We start from the raw sequence: 15,586 nt of genomic DNA, 5'->3' as shown, positions 1-15,586 counted from the left end.
TCTCTTGCTGTGCAGAAGCTTTTAAATAAGAAGAAATCCCACTTGTTGATTGTTTGTGCTAGCTCACAGGCAACTGAGGTTTTGTTCATAAAATCTTTTCCTACACCTATGTCTTTAAGAGTTCTACCTAACCTCTGTTCCAACTGGTTCAGCACTTCTATTTTAATATTTACATATTTAATCCATTTTGATTTTAGTTTAGTGTATGGCGAGACATGTAGGTCTAGTTTTAACCTTTGGCAAGTTGAAAACCAACTTTTCCAGCACCATTTATTAAAGAGGCTAACTTTCCTCCAGTGAGGGTTTTTGGCTCCTTTATCTAAGATGAGATGGCTGAGTGTATCTGGAATTTTTTCTGCATCTTCTAATTCTTTCCACGGGTCCTCAAGTCTGTTTCTTTGCCAGTACCATGCTGTTTTTAATCACAGTAGCTTTGTAGTATAGATGCAGGATGGGGATTGTGATACCCTCTGCCATGTCTCTGTTACCTAGAATTGCTTTTGCTATTCTGGGTTTCTTCTTGTTCCAAATGAAATTTTGGATTGTTTTCTCAAGTTCTGTGAGGTATGCTGCTGGGGTCTCAATTAGAATTGCATTAAATCTATATAGCAGTTTTGGAAGTATGGCCATTTTCACTATATTAATCCTTCCTATCCAGGAGCAGGGGATGTCTGTCCATTTTCTGATATCATCTTCAATCTCTCTTTTCAGAGTGCTATAGTTTTCAGAGAAGAGGTCTTTGATTTTTTTCATTAGGTTGATTCCTAGGTATTTCAGTTTTTTGGATGCTATTGTGAAAGGAATTATTTGCCCTATTTCTCTCTCAGTGAGCCTATCATTTGTGTAGAGGAAAGCTATTGATTTTTGTGTGTTGACTTTGTAACCAGCTACTTGACTGTATTTGGTTATTAAGTCTAGAAGACTTTTGGCGGAGTTCTTGGGGTCTTCTATATAGAGCATCATGTCATCTGCAAATAATGACAATTGGACTTCATTTCCTATCTATATTCCTTTTATTTCTTTCTCTTGTCTAATTGCCATGGCTAATGTTTCCAGAACTATATTGAACAAGAGTGATGATAGTGGACATCCTTGTCTTGTTCCTGATTTTAGTGTGAAGGATTTCAGTATTTGAACATTTAGTATGATATTGGCTGTTGGTTTTTCATAGAAGGCTTCTATCAGTTTGAGGTAGAGACCATCTATTCCAATTTTTTGTAGGGTTTTTATCATAAATGCATGTTGGCTTTTATCAAATGCTTTTTTTGCATCTATGGAGATAATCATATGGTTTTTGTCCTTGGCTCTATTGATATAGTGTATTACATTGATTTGCATATGTTGAATCAGCTCTGCATCCCTGGGATGAATCCCACTTGATTAGGGTGTATGATCTTCTTGATAATCTTCTGCATTCTATTTGCCAGTATCTTATTAAGGATATTTGCATCTATGTTCATTAGTAAGATTGGCCTATAGTTCTCCTTTTCGGTTGGGTCTTTCTCTGCTTTGGGGATCAAGGTGATGCTTGCTTCCAGGAATGAATTTGGGAGTAGTGCTTCCCTTTCAATTTCATTGAAGAGTCTAATCAGTAGTGGCAGCAGTTCCTCTCTAAATGTCTTGTAGAATTCAGCAGTGACGCCATCAGGGCCCGGGCTTTTCTTAATTGATAAGTTTTTAATTACGTTTTCAATTTCATTGGTTGATATTGGGTTGTCCAGAATTTTTAGGTCTTCTTTGTTCAACTTTGGTAAATCTATGTATCTAGGAATCTGTCCATTTCTTCTGTGTTGTCCATCTTATTGGAGTATAGGTTCTGGAAGTAGGTATTGATGATCCTCTGTATTTCTGCTGGGTCTGTTGTAATTTCACCCTTTTCATTCCTCATTGCATGGATTTGGGCCTTTTCTTTCCTTTTTCCGATAAGGTTGGCTAAGGGTTTGTCAATTTTGTTGATTCTTTCAAAGAACCGTCTCTTGGCTTCATTGATTTTTTTGTATCATTCTCTTAGTCTCCTTTGCATTGATTTCTCCTCTGATCTTTATAATTTCCTCCCTTGTATGAGCTCTGGGGTTGTTTTGCTCTTCTTTTTCTAGAAGCTTGAGGTTCAACATCAGGTTGTTTAATTTGGCTCATGCTTTTTTCCTAATATGAGTATTCACTGCTATGAATTTCCCTCGTAAGACTTCTTTCATTGTGTCCCATAGATTCTGATACGTTGTGTTGCCATTGTCATTTAATTGAAGGAACTGTCTGATTTCTTCTTTAATTACCTCTATGACCCATTGGTTATTCAGAAGTGTGTTGTTCAATTTTCCACGTGTTTATGAAATTTTTCGAGTTTCTTTTCCTATGGATCTCCAATTTCGTCACACTATGGTCTAATAATATACAGGGGATAACTTCATTTCCTTTGCACTTACTTAAACATGTTCTGTGTGTGAGTATGTGGTCTATTTTGGAGAATGACCCATGTGCAGCTGAGAAGAATGTGTATTCTGATTTTCTAGGGTGGAAGACTCTGTAAATATCTGTTAAGTTCGTTTGTTCAAGAGTTCGATTGAGATCCAGTATTTCATTACTTACTTTTTGTCTACTTGATCTATCTATCTGTGACAGTGGAGTGTTGAGGTCCCCCACTACAATTGTATTAGAGCATATATGACTTTTCATGTCTGTTAGTATTTGTTTTATATAGTTGGGTGCACTAGTGTTTGGTGCATAGATATTTATGATTGTCATCTCTTCCTCTTGGATTCTTCCCTTTACAAGGATGTAATGTTCTTTTTCATCTCTCTCTTTTTTTATTTATGTATTAATTGGTACAATTTAGGTATACAATACATTTACATTTATCATTGGGTGTTTGCACCTGAACATGATGTATCTTAGTTCTTATTTTTTTCCTCGTTACCTATGCACCCTTAGCCCCCACCACCCTTCCCTATTTACAAAGGGAGACTTTGTTTACTTTTTTTTTTCTTTCTCATAATTTTTCCTTTCTTTTCATTCCTTTCCCATTCCCCTCCTGCCACAACTACATCTTTGTACCTTTTCCTATTTCAAATTATCAATTATTCATTTTAATCATTTTCATCCTTATTTACATTTTTCAGTTTCTCACACCAGAGAAACTATTCGGTATTTACACATGTGTGTCCCATTTATTTCACTTAAGAGTATGGCCTCAATATGCATCCATTTAGCTATAAATGTCTCTAGTTTCTTGTTCTTTATGGCTGAGTAGTACTCCGTTTTATAAAAAACCCCCACATATTCTTTATCCAGTTTCCAGTTGATGGGCACTTTGGGCTGTTTCCAAATCTTAGCTATTACAAATTGTGCTGCTATAAACATAGGTGCACATATATCGCTGTGGTATGATTCTTTTAATTCTTTGGGGAAAATACCCAGCAGGGAAATAGTTGGGTCAAATGGGACCACCAGTCCTAGTTCTTTGAGGTATCTCCATACGGATTTCCACAGTGGTTGCACCAGCCTGCACTCCCACCAGCAGTGGAGCAGGGTTCCTTTCTCTCCACATCCCCACCAGCATTTGTTATTGGTTGATTTCTTGATAGCAGCCATACTTTCAGGGGTGAGGAGCAATCTCAGTGTTGTTTTCATCTGCATCTCTCAATTGACCAGTGATGTTGAACATTTTTTCATATATTTACTTGCTGCTTTTACTTCTTTGTCTGAGAAATGTCTGTTCATTTCAGATGCCCATTTTTGTACTGGGTCTTTGAATTTGGTGGGTCTGATTTTTTTTTCAATTCTTTATATATTCTAGATAGTAGTCCTTTGTCTGAGGTACAGCTGCTAAAAATTTTGTCCCATATTGTAAGTTGCCTCTTAGGTCCGTTGGTAGTTTCTCTTGCAGTGCAGAAGCTTTTTAATAAGGTGAAGTCCCAGTTTTTGATTCTTTGTGCTAGTTCCCGTGCTACTGATGTTTTGTTCATAAAGTCTTTTTCTATGTCAATGTCATTGAGAGTTCTACCTAAGTTATCTTCCAGAAAGTTTACTGATTCTGTCTTAACATTTAACTCTTTAATCCACTTCGATTTTAGTTTAGTGCACGATGATAGGTATGGGTCTAGTTTTAATCTTTAGCAGGTTGAAATCCAGTTTTTCCAACACTATTTATTGAACAGGCTATCTTTTCTCCAATGAGGGGAATTGCCTCCTTTGTCAAAGATGAGGTGGCTGAGTATGTCTGGAATTGTTTCTGCATCTTCTAATCTATTCCACTGCTCCTCAGGTCTGTTTCTTTGCCAGTACCATGCTCTTTTTATTACTGTAGCTTTGTAGTATAGTTTCAAGTTGGAGATTGTGATACCCCCAGCCATATCTCTGTTGCCCAGAATTGCTTTTGATATTCTAGGTTTCTTCTGCTTCCAAATGAATTTTTGGATTGTTTTCTCTAGTTCTGTGAAGTATATCATTGGAATTTCAATCAGTATTGCATTAAATCTATATAGTGGTTTTGGAAGTATGGCCATTTTCACTATATTGATTCTTCCTACCCAGGAACAAGAGATATCTTTCCATTTTCTTATATCCTCTTCAATCTCCTTTTTCAGAGTGCTGTAGTTTTTAGTGTAGAGGTCTTTTGCTTTCTTTGTTAGGTTGATTCCTAGATATTTCATTTTTTTAGATGCTATTGTAAAATCAATTATTTCCCGAATTTCTGTCTCAGTGGGTCTGCTATTTGCGTATAAGAAGGCTATTGTCTTTTGAGTGTTGACCTTATATCCAGGTGCTCTACTGAATCTATCAATTAGGTCTAGAAGGCTTTTGACCAAATTTTTTGAGTCTTCTATGAAAAGTATCATATCATCAGCAAATAATGACAGTTTAACTTCTTCCTTTCCTGTCTTTATTCCTTTTCTTTCTCTTTTCTAATTGCTAAGGCTAATGTTTTCTGAACAATATTGAACAGGAGTGATGATAGTGGGCATCCTTGTCTTGTTCCTGATTTTAGCATGAAAATTTTCAGCTTTTGACCATTTAGTATGATGTTGGCAGTTGGTTTTTCATAGATAGCCTTAATCAGGTTGAGATAAACACTTTCTATTCCAATTTTCTGTAGCATTTTTATCATAAATGGATGCTGGATTTCGTCAAATGCCTTTTCTGCATCTATTGAGATGGTCATATGGTTTTAGTCCTTGACTCTGTTACTATAGTGTATTACATTTATTGATTTACAGATGTTGAACCATCCTTGTATTCCTGGGATAAATCCAACTTGGTCAGGGTGCATAATCTTCTTGATGACCCTCTGTATTCTGTTTCCCAGTATCTTGTTGAGGACTTTTGCACCTGTGTTCATTAGGGAGATGGGTCTGTAGTTCTCTTTTTGGTTTGGGTCTTTCCCTTGTTTTGGAATCAAAGTAACACTTGTTTCCAGGAAAGAATTTGGAAGCCTTGCTTCCCTTTCAATTTCCTTGATGAGTTTAAAGAGTAATGGCAGTAGTTCTTCATTAAACACCTTGTAGAATTCAGCAATGAACCCATCAGGACCTGGTCTTTTCTTTGTTGGTAAATTTTTTATTATATTTTCAATTTCATTCATTGTTATTAGGGTGTTTAGAATTTCTGTGTCTTCTTCATTTAACTTTGGCAATTTATATGTATCTAGGAATCTGTCCATTTCATCTGTGTTTTCCGTTTTATGAGAGTACAGGTTCTCAAAGTAAGTATTGATGATCCTCTGAATTTCTGCCAGATCTATTGTGGCTTCACCTTTTTCATTCTTAGTTGCATGGATTTGAGCCTTTTCTTTCCTTTTTTTGATAAGGTTGGCCAAAGGTTTATCGATTTTGTTTATTCTTTCAAAAAACCAGCTCTTCGATTGATTGACTTTTTTGTATCATACTCTTAGTCTCCATTGCATTGATTTCTGCTCAGATCTTTATAGTTTCCTTTCTTGTACGAGCTTTGGGTTTGTTAAGCTCTTCTTTTTCTAGGAGCTTGAGGTTCTCCATTAGGTTATTTAACGGAGTTCTCTCTGTTGTCCTAATATGGGCATTCACTGCTCTGAATTTCCCTCATAGAACTGCTTTCATTGTGTCCCAGAGATTCCTGTATGTTGTATTGGCATTATCATTTACTTGTAGAAACTGTCTAATTTCTTCTTTAATGTCCTCTGTGACCCATTGTTTGTTCAGGAGAGTGTTATTCAATTTCCATGTGTTTGTGGGTGTTCTGTGGTTTCTTATGTTATTGTTCTCCAATTTTTTTGCACTGTGATCTGATAATATACAGGGGATAACTTGAATTCTTTTACATTTCCTTAGATTTGCCCTATGAGCTAGCATGTGATCTATTTTGGAGAATGACCCATGTGCCACTGAAAAGAATGTGTATTCTGATTTTGTGGGGTGGAATACTCTGTAAACATCTCTTAAGTCCATTTGTTCAATAGCTTCATTCAGTTCTAGAATTTCATTGTTAATTGTTAATTTTTTTCCTAGATGATTTGTCTATTTGTGATAGAGGGGTGTTGAGATCCCCCACTACAATTGTGTTAGTGCTTATTTGGTTTTTCATGTCCATTAATATTTGTTTTGTATATTTTGGGGCATTCATATTTGGTGCATATATATTTAGGATTGTCATCTCTTCCTCTTGGATTGTTCCCTTCACAAGGATGTAGTGACCATTTTTGTCTCTCTTAATTAGTTTTGGTTTGAAATCTACTTTGTCTGCAAATAAGATTGCTATCCCTGCTTTTTTCTGGGATCCTGTTGCATGGAGAACTGTTTTCCATCCTTTTACTTTCAGTCTATTAGTTTCCTTTTGAGTTAGGTATGTTTCTCGTATACAGCATATTGCTGGGTTTTGCTTCTTAATCCATTCAACAAATCTGTTTCTTTTGATTGGGGAATTGAGGCAATTAACATTGATAAGTATAATTGAGAGATATTGACTCATTCTTGCCATGATGTTTTATTGTTGTTGGTTCTTTTCTTATTTTTCCCCCTTTCTCTTTTGTGCCTTACTTTGCATGGTGTCTTCTCTCTGTTGGCCCTCATGGAGTTGTGACCTTCATTGTCTTTTTCTAGGATATTGCATAAAATTGTTTGGAGTGCTGGTTTGGTGTTCACAAAATTTCTCAGGTGTTCTCTTTCATGAAAGTATCTAATTTCCCCATCAATTTTGAAAGATAATTTTGCCAGATATAACAGTCTAGGTTGGAAGTTATTTTCTTTTAGGGCTTGAAATACTTCATTCCAGCCTCTCCTTGATTTGAGGGCTTGTGTTGAGAAATCTGCCATGATTCTGATGGGCTTTCCTTTGTAGGTGATTTGTTTCTTTTCTCTGACTGCCTGTAGAATTTTGTCCTTCTGTTGGGTTTCTGGGATCTTGACTATTATATGCCTAGGTGTAGATTTTTTTTGATCGTGGCTGGGTGGAGTTCTATATGCCTCACTTATCTGTGTGTCCAATTCTCCACCTCTGTCTGGGAAGTTTTCTACTATTACTTCTGTGAACAGTTTTGTTTATGTCAATTTTACTTTCTCCTGCTTTTTTGTGGACTCCTATCTTTCTTATGTTATTCTTCTTTGCATCATCTAGTAGCTGTTGTACTGCTTTCTCATGGTCCCTTACTATCTTTAAGAAATCTCTGTTTTCATGGTCCTTAACTGCAATCTTGTCTTCAATATCTGATATTCTTTCTTCAGATTCTCTTAGTCTGCTCTGCATGTTTTCAATGGAGTTTTTAATCTCCTGAATACCTGTTTGAATCTGTTTCCTGGATTCCATTTCTTTCTTATGTTGGTGATCATGGTTTCCATTTCTTTCTTATGCTGGGCATTCATGGCTTCCAGTATGTTTCTGATCTTAACTATTTTCTTGTCTGTTTCTGCTCTAGAGCCTCTAATCATGTCTTTCACTCTACCCACCATCTCTGTATTTATCTGGGAGATTATTTCTGCTTTGAATTTTTCTAGAGCCTCATGTATCTGCTTTGTTACTTCCTGTGCTATCAGTTCAGGGTGTCCAGGTGGTTGATTACTGGACTTTTCCACCTCATTTCCCCTAGAATTTCCTTTTGGTGGTGTGGAAGCCTGCGTTTGTGCCTTGCTCAAATGTCTTCTCATTTTTGTCTTGGTACTGTCCTTGGTTTAATTCCTGGATTGATATTTCAAAATTGCTTAATGCAGGTATCTTTGTTGCTTGTGTTTAAAACCCTTGTGGAATCATTGCTTTTCAGAGGTGTCTTCCAGATATGGCTTGTGTTTAGATTTTGAGGCTCTAATGACTCTGAGGCTATTTTATTTTCCTTATACCAGGAAGGAAAACTGATTAGTTCAATCACAACATGTTAGGGCAAATGCTGCAATCAGGAATACCATAGCATCAAGTGCAGCTTAGAAAATGACAATTTGTGGTGGTTATTAATCTATCACATTTAACTATGTGAAGTATAATTCCCTGTGCCTCTGTAGTGAGGAACCAGGTAGCAGAAGAGCCATAAGGCAGGGGGGTGGGGGATGGAACTGGGCCTTGCAGGCACCCGTATGGCTAAGCACAGCACTGGATGAAGGTGGGGCTCCAAGCTGCTCCTAGGACCTCACCATGTCATGGGCAGGAACTCGAACACAGCCAAGGAGCCTCAGGCTGCTTGGCTGACCTATGGAGAGAAGCTCTGGATCCTTCTTTGTTTCTCTTAATCAGTGTTGGTTTGAAATCTACTTGATCTGCAAAGAGGATAGCTACTACTGCTTTCTTTTGGGTTCCTGTCACATGGAGTATTGTTTTCCACCCTTTAACATTCAATCTATTAGTTTCATTTTGAATTAAGTGTGTTTCTTATATGCAGCATATTGTTGGATTTTGCTTCTTGACCCATTCTGCCAGTCTATTTCTTTTGATTGGTGAACTGAGACCATTAACATTGATGATTATAACTGAAACGTATTGACTTATCATTGTCATGACTTTTTCTTTTTGTTGGGTTCTCCCCCTTTACATTTAATTTCTTGTCATACCAGATGGGTTCATTCTGCTTTGCTTCCTGAGGTTGTGATCCTCAATGTCTGTTCCTAGGATATTGTGTAAAAGGTTTTGGAGTGCTGGTTTGGTATTCATGAAGTTCCTGAGGTTCTCTTGTCCTGAAAGTATCTTATTTCTCCATCAATTTTGAAAGATAGTTTTGCAGGGTACATCAATCTGGGTTGGAGGCTGTTTTCTTTTAGGGCTTGGAATATGTCACTCCAAGCTCTTCTTGCCTTGATGGTTTGTATTGAGAAGTCTGCTGCGATTCTGATGGGCTTTCCTTTGTATGTGATTTGTTTCTTTTCTCTGACTGCTTGTAGAACTTTGTTCTTCTGTTGTGTTTCTGGGATCTTAACAATTATATGCCTATGTGTAGATTTTTTTGATCAAGGCTATTTGGAGTCCTATTTGCCTCACTTATCTGTATGTCAAGTTCTTTTCCTCTACTTGGGAAGTTTTCTGCCATCACTTCTGTGAAGAGATTTTTTATGTCATCTGCACTCTCTCCTGTTTCTTCATTGACTCTGATCAGTCTTATGTTATTCTTCTTTGCATTGTCTAGCAGCTGCTGGATTGATTTCTTGTAGTCCCTTACAATTCTGAAGCAACTTTTCTTTTCCTGGTCATTAATTGCAATCTTATCTTCTATATCTGAAATTCTGTCCTCACATTGGCTCATTCTGCTGTGCAGACTTTCAATGGAGTTTTTCATGTCCTGGAAATCTATTTGCATCTGATTTATGGACTCCATTTGTTTCCTATGTTGGGATTCCATCATGTTCCTCAGCTCCTCTCTGGACTTATTAATCATGTCTTGCACTAGAGGCACAATTTCTCCTGTTATCTGAGAAATTGTTTCTGATTTCATTTTTTCCAGATCCCCTTTGTTGCCAGTTTAGTGGGTCCAGGTGGTTGAGTATCAGAGTGTTCCATCTCATTCCCCTTTGGGGTTGCTGTAGGTGATCTGGAAGTCTGGTTTTGAGATTTATTTAAGTGTTTTCTCATTTTGACTGGGCGGGCAGGGGGTGCTGTTGGTGTCCATGCCGCTCACCTCCTAGCTGGGAGAGGTGGGACAGGGGCCGGGAGCAGCAGTAGGGATGGTGGCCCACAAGCCCCTTCCTCTGTGCCAGGAGCAGTGGGACAGATGGCCCAAAAGCCCTTTCCTCCGAGCTAGGAGCAGCAGGAGGGATGGTGGCCCACAAGCCCCTTCCTCTGGACCAGGAGCAGTGGGACAGCAGCTCAGAAGCCCCTACCTCCGGGCCAGGAGTGGCAGGATGGATGGCAGCCCAGAAGCCCCTTCCTCTGGGCTGGCTGATATACATATTTTAAAAGTCTGAAATTTATTTGGAAAAACAAAAGGTCATTTTTGTTACAAACCTTAATACCTTGGTAAAATTAATTTCAGTTTTACTTTTCATTAGAGATCTTCAAAATTTTTATTTTTATTTTTAGAAACATTATAAAAAAGTCATGTTTTCTAAATATAAGTAATGATAAGTAATATAAACGATGTTAAGTGAGCTTCTATTTTAGAAGGTGTCTTAGCTACTTTCTTCGTTCTTAGAACACAATGCCCAATACCCACAATTTAAAGGTGAAAAGGATTATTTTAGTTCAGAATTTGTAGACATTTCAGTCCTTAGTTAGCTGACTCTAAGGCAGGGCAGCATGGCAGTGGAGCATGGCAGAGGGAAACCTACTCACGGTGTGGGAGCCAAGAAGGAGGAGCAGGAGAAAGCAGGGATGGGAGACTAACCCTTCCAGGCCATGCCTCCATAACCCAGCTCTTCCCACCAAACCCCACCTCCTAAGCCAAATCATAAACCCCCATAATCCAGCCACTTTCCCAAAACCTCACCTATGAGTGCATGAAGCTCTTGGGGGACAATGAGATATAACCCATAATAATACATAAATATTTACACCACATTGTATTTTCAGATGTATTTTATGCACACTATCTTTTAACTCATTTTGTTTATTGCATATGTAATCATAACCAACTAATTGTTGTACATTATTAAATTATAGCTTAATAGGTATAATTATTAAAATTGTTTGCAAGACCTAAATTCTTTAAATATAACATCAGGAACACAATAATATTTTTGACTTTTTTGGCTTTCTCTGAACTCAGCTCTAATCTAGAATGCAATATTTACTAAAGTACATATCTACTACACTTTAAATCTGGTCATAAGAGTCTGAAAAGCCTTGCAATCATTCATTTGTAAGTCATCTAGTTATAATGCATCATGTGTCAAGACAGACCTTAGGAAAAAGAGAAATATTAGGCTCAAACATCATGGTTTCAATTTTCCAAGAATTTCGCTACATATGTGTTTGTGTAAACTTTACTCTCTCAAATGTTTTGATCTCAACATTCAGTGTAAAACTAATTTAAAAAGTGAAAAAACAATTCTGTCAGCCTCTCTTTTCCTCAGCTTTGTAATATCAATGATTCTCTGCTGTCCAGATGAGATCAAGTGTGTCAATACAGGGAATGTCTATGAGGTACCAATGCTTACTTGCTAAAGTGTGCTCGATAAGCAGTTTGTCTATACTTATTAATTCTTGACGTAACCTAACATACTCATATACAATTACATCATTTAGTATCTAGTTCCAAAGTCAAACTGTTTTGATGAATCCTCCACACTTATTAAAAATAAGGATATCTTAATTACTCCAGTAAACCATTAATTTTTTTCAGATGTTTTCAGCTTTTCTAATATTGATTCTATCTAGAAGACCTAGAAATACCCTATTCTGGCTAAAGGACTACGCTTAGCTGTTGTTGAAAAATGACAAAATGCCTCGTTTTTATTTTAAATAAATCATACATGCTTCCAAAATACAAACGATAAGAATTTGAAAAAATGCAAAATATTTGTGACCATAATAAACCCTCCCTGAACATAATTGACAGAATTAAACATCACTTTTTACATATATGATATAACATTTTCATTTTGTCCTGAGCTATTTTATTTTTTGTGTGACTCTGGAGTTTGTAAACATCGCATAATATTTGGTGATTACACAATGATGATTTCATGGTTCTAGCTTAATATAAAGGTGGCTAGACCCAGCAGCAAAATCAATTTCTTTTTCATCTTTGTGGGAAAAGACAAAAGGAAATTGAATGCAAAATCTGCATTAATACCATATTAGAATTCTAACTCAGCAATCTGTTACACTTGATGTGAAAATCAGGGGTAGCCAAGTGTAGTTACTGTGCTATGATATTCAGCCAACAGTTAGGTTTCAAAGCAAAAAGAGCCCTTTGTTTAACCCCTGCTTTGTTGTGATTCCCATATGTTCCAAATGCATATGACCTGACACCCTCTCTTGTTGTCTCCTCTTACCAAAGGTACTCAGAGGCAGGACTGTCCCGAACCAAAATTGTGAAATAGGCGAAACTTGTATTCATTCTCTACTCTTTTGCAATGAGAATCTCATGTTAGATCTCGCCACCTCCCTGTCCACAGATTTCCTGTCCAGTTGCTCATTGTTCTGGATTTGTACTTTGCTTTCCAGAGGGCTCATGCTGTCTCCTGGTACCCAATCCCTCTATAATTTTATCATTTCCCTGCCCAAAAATATTCAATAGCTCTCCAAGAGGTGCTGAGCAGTCCAAATTTCCCTGTCATACCTTTTGAGTCTTATTTCCCACTCTCCCCTCCACATGTTCTACTGCAAACAGAGCATCCTCTTTGCCATTGTTGTTTACACACTGCCATTCTATTTCTTTTGTTTGAGCTGGCCTTCATGTCTCATTTCATCTTTAAGTTTGTTTTGACCAAATGCCCTCTATGGACTTTAGCTGACCATCTCTAGCCCGTCTCCTCTGTACATCATCCATAACACTTACATGGCACTTAACACATATTGCATTGTATTATAATATTTATGTATGTGCCTTATCTGCAGGCACTTTGCTAGGTGCTTTACAAATGTAATCTCATTTAAATTTCACAACAATCCAATGAAGTAGGTATTATACCATTTAACAGTTGAGGAAACTGAGGCTCAAATAGGTTAAATAATTTGCCCAAGGTCAACTTCAAGAAAGAAACAGAGTTAGGAATCAACACAACCTGTCTGTCTCCAAATCACACATTCTTCCCACTATCACACACCTCTATCTACTCAGCTCTGCTTCATCTCTGAAAGATAAGACGAAGGCTTCAGATGGAGGAAGAAGCCCACTTAGGGCTTTGGAGTAAAACACATATTTACCAAAGAGATAGAGTTGATTGATAATTACTATATTTTTAGCTAGGTCTAATTGGCTAACTAGAATCTATGAGGAATTAAAATAAAATGTGAGAAAAAATCCTCAATTCATTTGTAGAACAAATAAGCCTGGGATGAGACATTTAAAACAGTTTGTAATCTAAGAGGGTTTGGAGAGCTTTGGTCCGTCTCTGAGCACTGATGGAAGCAGATATATATATAGGTAAAAGAAGTGAATGTGATGGTGACAAGATATGGCTTCCTATAAGTCCTAAACAATTTGAGATAGTCAGGAGGCTGAAGATAGGAGTACCATGCTAAATGTCTCGTGAACTAGCCCTATCTGTGTTGAATGTAAAGCCCACTTTTTTTTTCATTCTGTTCACAGTGTAGCACCTTAGATCCATTATCAGAGAGAAATAAAGTGTTCCTGGGAGGAAAATCTTATCACAAAAGAATAGCTTTTATTACTGCTCTCTCCAGTATCCAGGACTGTAGAGTTTCAGCTCAGCCCTGAGCGATTGCATTCTGGGGAGTACAGGAGAGGGCCAGGCTCTCTCCCACCAGTCCCGTAGCAGAGGCCTCATCCCTGGGAAGAATTGACACTTAAGGTCTTTGTGAAGCTTTTGTTGTTGGTATTGTTGTTGTTTTTTGGCATTTTGTTTGTTTTTGTGGTACTGAGGTTAGATCCCAGGGCCTCATGCATGCTAGGTAAGTGCTCTACCACTAAGCTACATCTACAACACTTTTAAATATTTTTGGGTTTTTTTTTTAAGACAGGTTCCCCTCAGTTTTCCAGGCTGGCTTTCAATTTGCAATCCATCAGTAACTGTTTTGCTTTTCCCCAGACACAAAAACTTTTATCTCCACTGTTTTATCAACCCCTCATTTCCCAGTTCCCTAATCTGTCATATATCATTAGATGCATATTTCTTCAAGATGGCTGAGACCCTTAAAGTTAAAGGGGTCATGCAGTTGTCATTAAACATGTGTCTTCTAGACACTTCTGCTGATTTTTTGATGGTCATTTCCAGTCTGTTTGCAAACAGCACTGCCATTTATGTATTCTCCCTTTATGCTAATTCCACTCATACATGGCTCTACACCTTTGTTCCTTATATCAATTTTAATAATAACATAATTATTAAGGTCATTGTTATTTAGAGAAAATAACTTTAAATGTAGTAGGCCATACTACTGTGAAAGGTCACATAAGAATTTTCATTTTAGTTATGCACTAAATCCAAAGAATTCAAAAAGCCTAATCGGAAAACTACTTCAACCACCGTGAAAAAAGAAAAAAAACCACTCAAACATGAAAGCTCTTTTTGTTTTATCTTTTAAAATTTTTATGGCTTTTCCTGTAGTCTACAAAATCCTCTATGCTTATTCAATTCCCACCCCCTGTCTTTTTATTTGAAGTAATTACAGATTCACAGGAAGTAGGAAAAAAATTGCAGAGGTCCTACATGACTCTGACTCCATTTCTCCTTTTCTAGTAGTTACATATTAAATATAGTATACTATCAAAGGTAAAATTTGATGTTGTTATAATTTGTGTTTAAATTTTAAACTACAAAAATTATTCTACCTTATGAATAACTGGCACAGATTTAAATTCCATTCTATACTTTGTTCCTATTCACAAGTAATAGCAATGCTAACAGACTGGGTTAAAGGGGGGGGGGTAGTGCAAATAGAGTCACCGAGAAGTTCATCCCGCATTGGTGGAGATGGTATTCGGGTCTCATCCAACCCTAAGTCAATGTCACAGCAGAGGATTAGAGAGGAACCCACATCCAAAGACATGGATTAAAATTTGACTTGACCTCCAAATATATGACCTTGAGCAAGTCACTTGAACTTTCCAAGATTTAGTGTAAAAGGGAGAAAACCTTTCTGCTGCCCACTGCATGAGTTGTTGTAAGGTTCAAATGTGCTGAAACACGGGCAGGCTGTGAATCAACAATTATGAAGTTATCGTCTTTTCTGAAACTTCTGCCAGTTACAAAAGTGTAGTTTTTCAGAGGTGTTCTTGTTCTTAGAAACAGAACAAAATTATGACCTTATTAGCCATGTGGCCTAGAAGTTCCTTTGCCATTGCTGTAAATGACCTCTCCTTTCTGTCACTTAGTAGAACAAATATTAGCAATCTATCAAAGAAGCACTTGGTGACTTATTACCTACACCCCTGAGGCATAGGGTCTAATTTAAAAATAAATATTTCCTACCTGTTTCTTCTATAAGCCCTAATACATTTTAAGTAGCTTTATTTTTATCCTCCAAGATTCACTTTTACATTTTATCATTCATGAGATGCACAATAGCTGTTCTTGAC

General features: G+C 37.2%; 1 protein-coding gene across 14 annotated transcripts in view; it reads left to right on the top strand.

Moving 5' to 3' along the window:
- Positions 1-15,586, top strand: part of Rbms3 (RNA binding motif single stranded interacting protein 3) — a 1,369,918-nt gene that overhangs the window by 1,224,259 nt on the left and 130,073 nt on the right. The window lies entirely within an intron of this gene.

The sequence above is a fragment of the Heterocephalus glaber genome, unplaced genomic scaffold (assembly GCF_053883595.1).
Source record: "Heterocephalus glaber isolate CG9 unplaced genomic scaffold, H.glaber_assembly_v1.0 deba00001472, whole genome shotgun sequence".
NCBI lineage: Eukaryota > Metazoa > Chordata > Mammalia > Rodentia > Bathyergidae > Heterocephalus > Heterocephalus glaber.
Note: the sequence above shows the minus strand (reverse complement) of the source record. Positions and strands in the feature narration are given on the sequence as shown.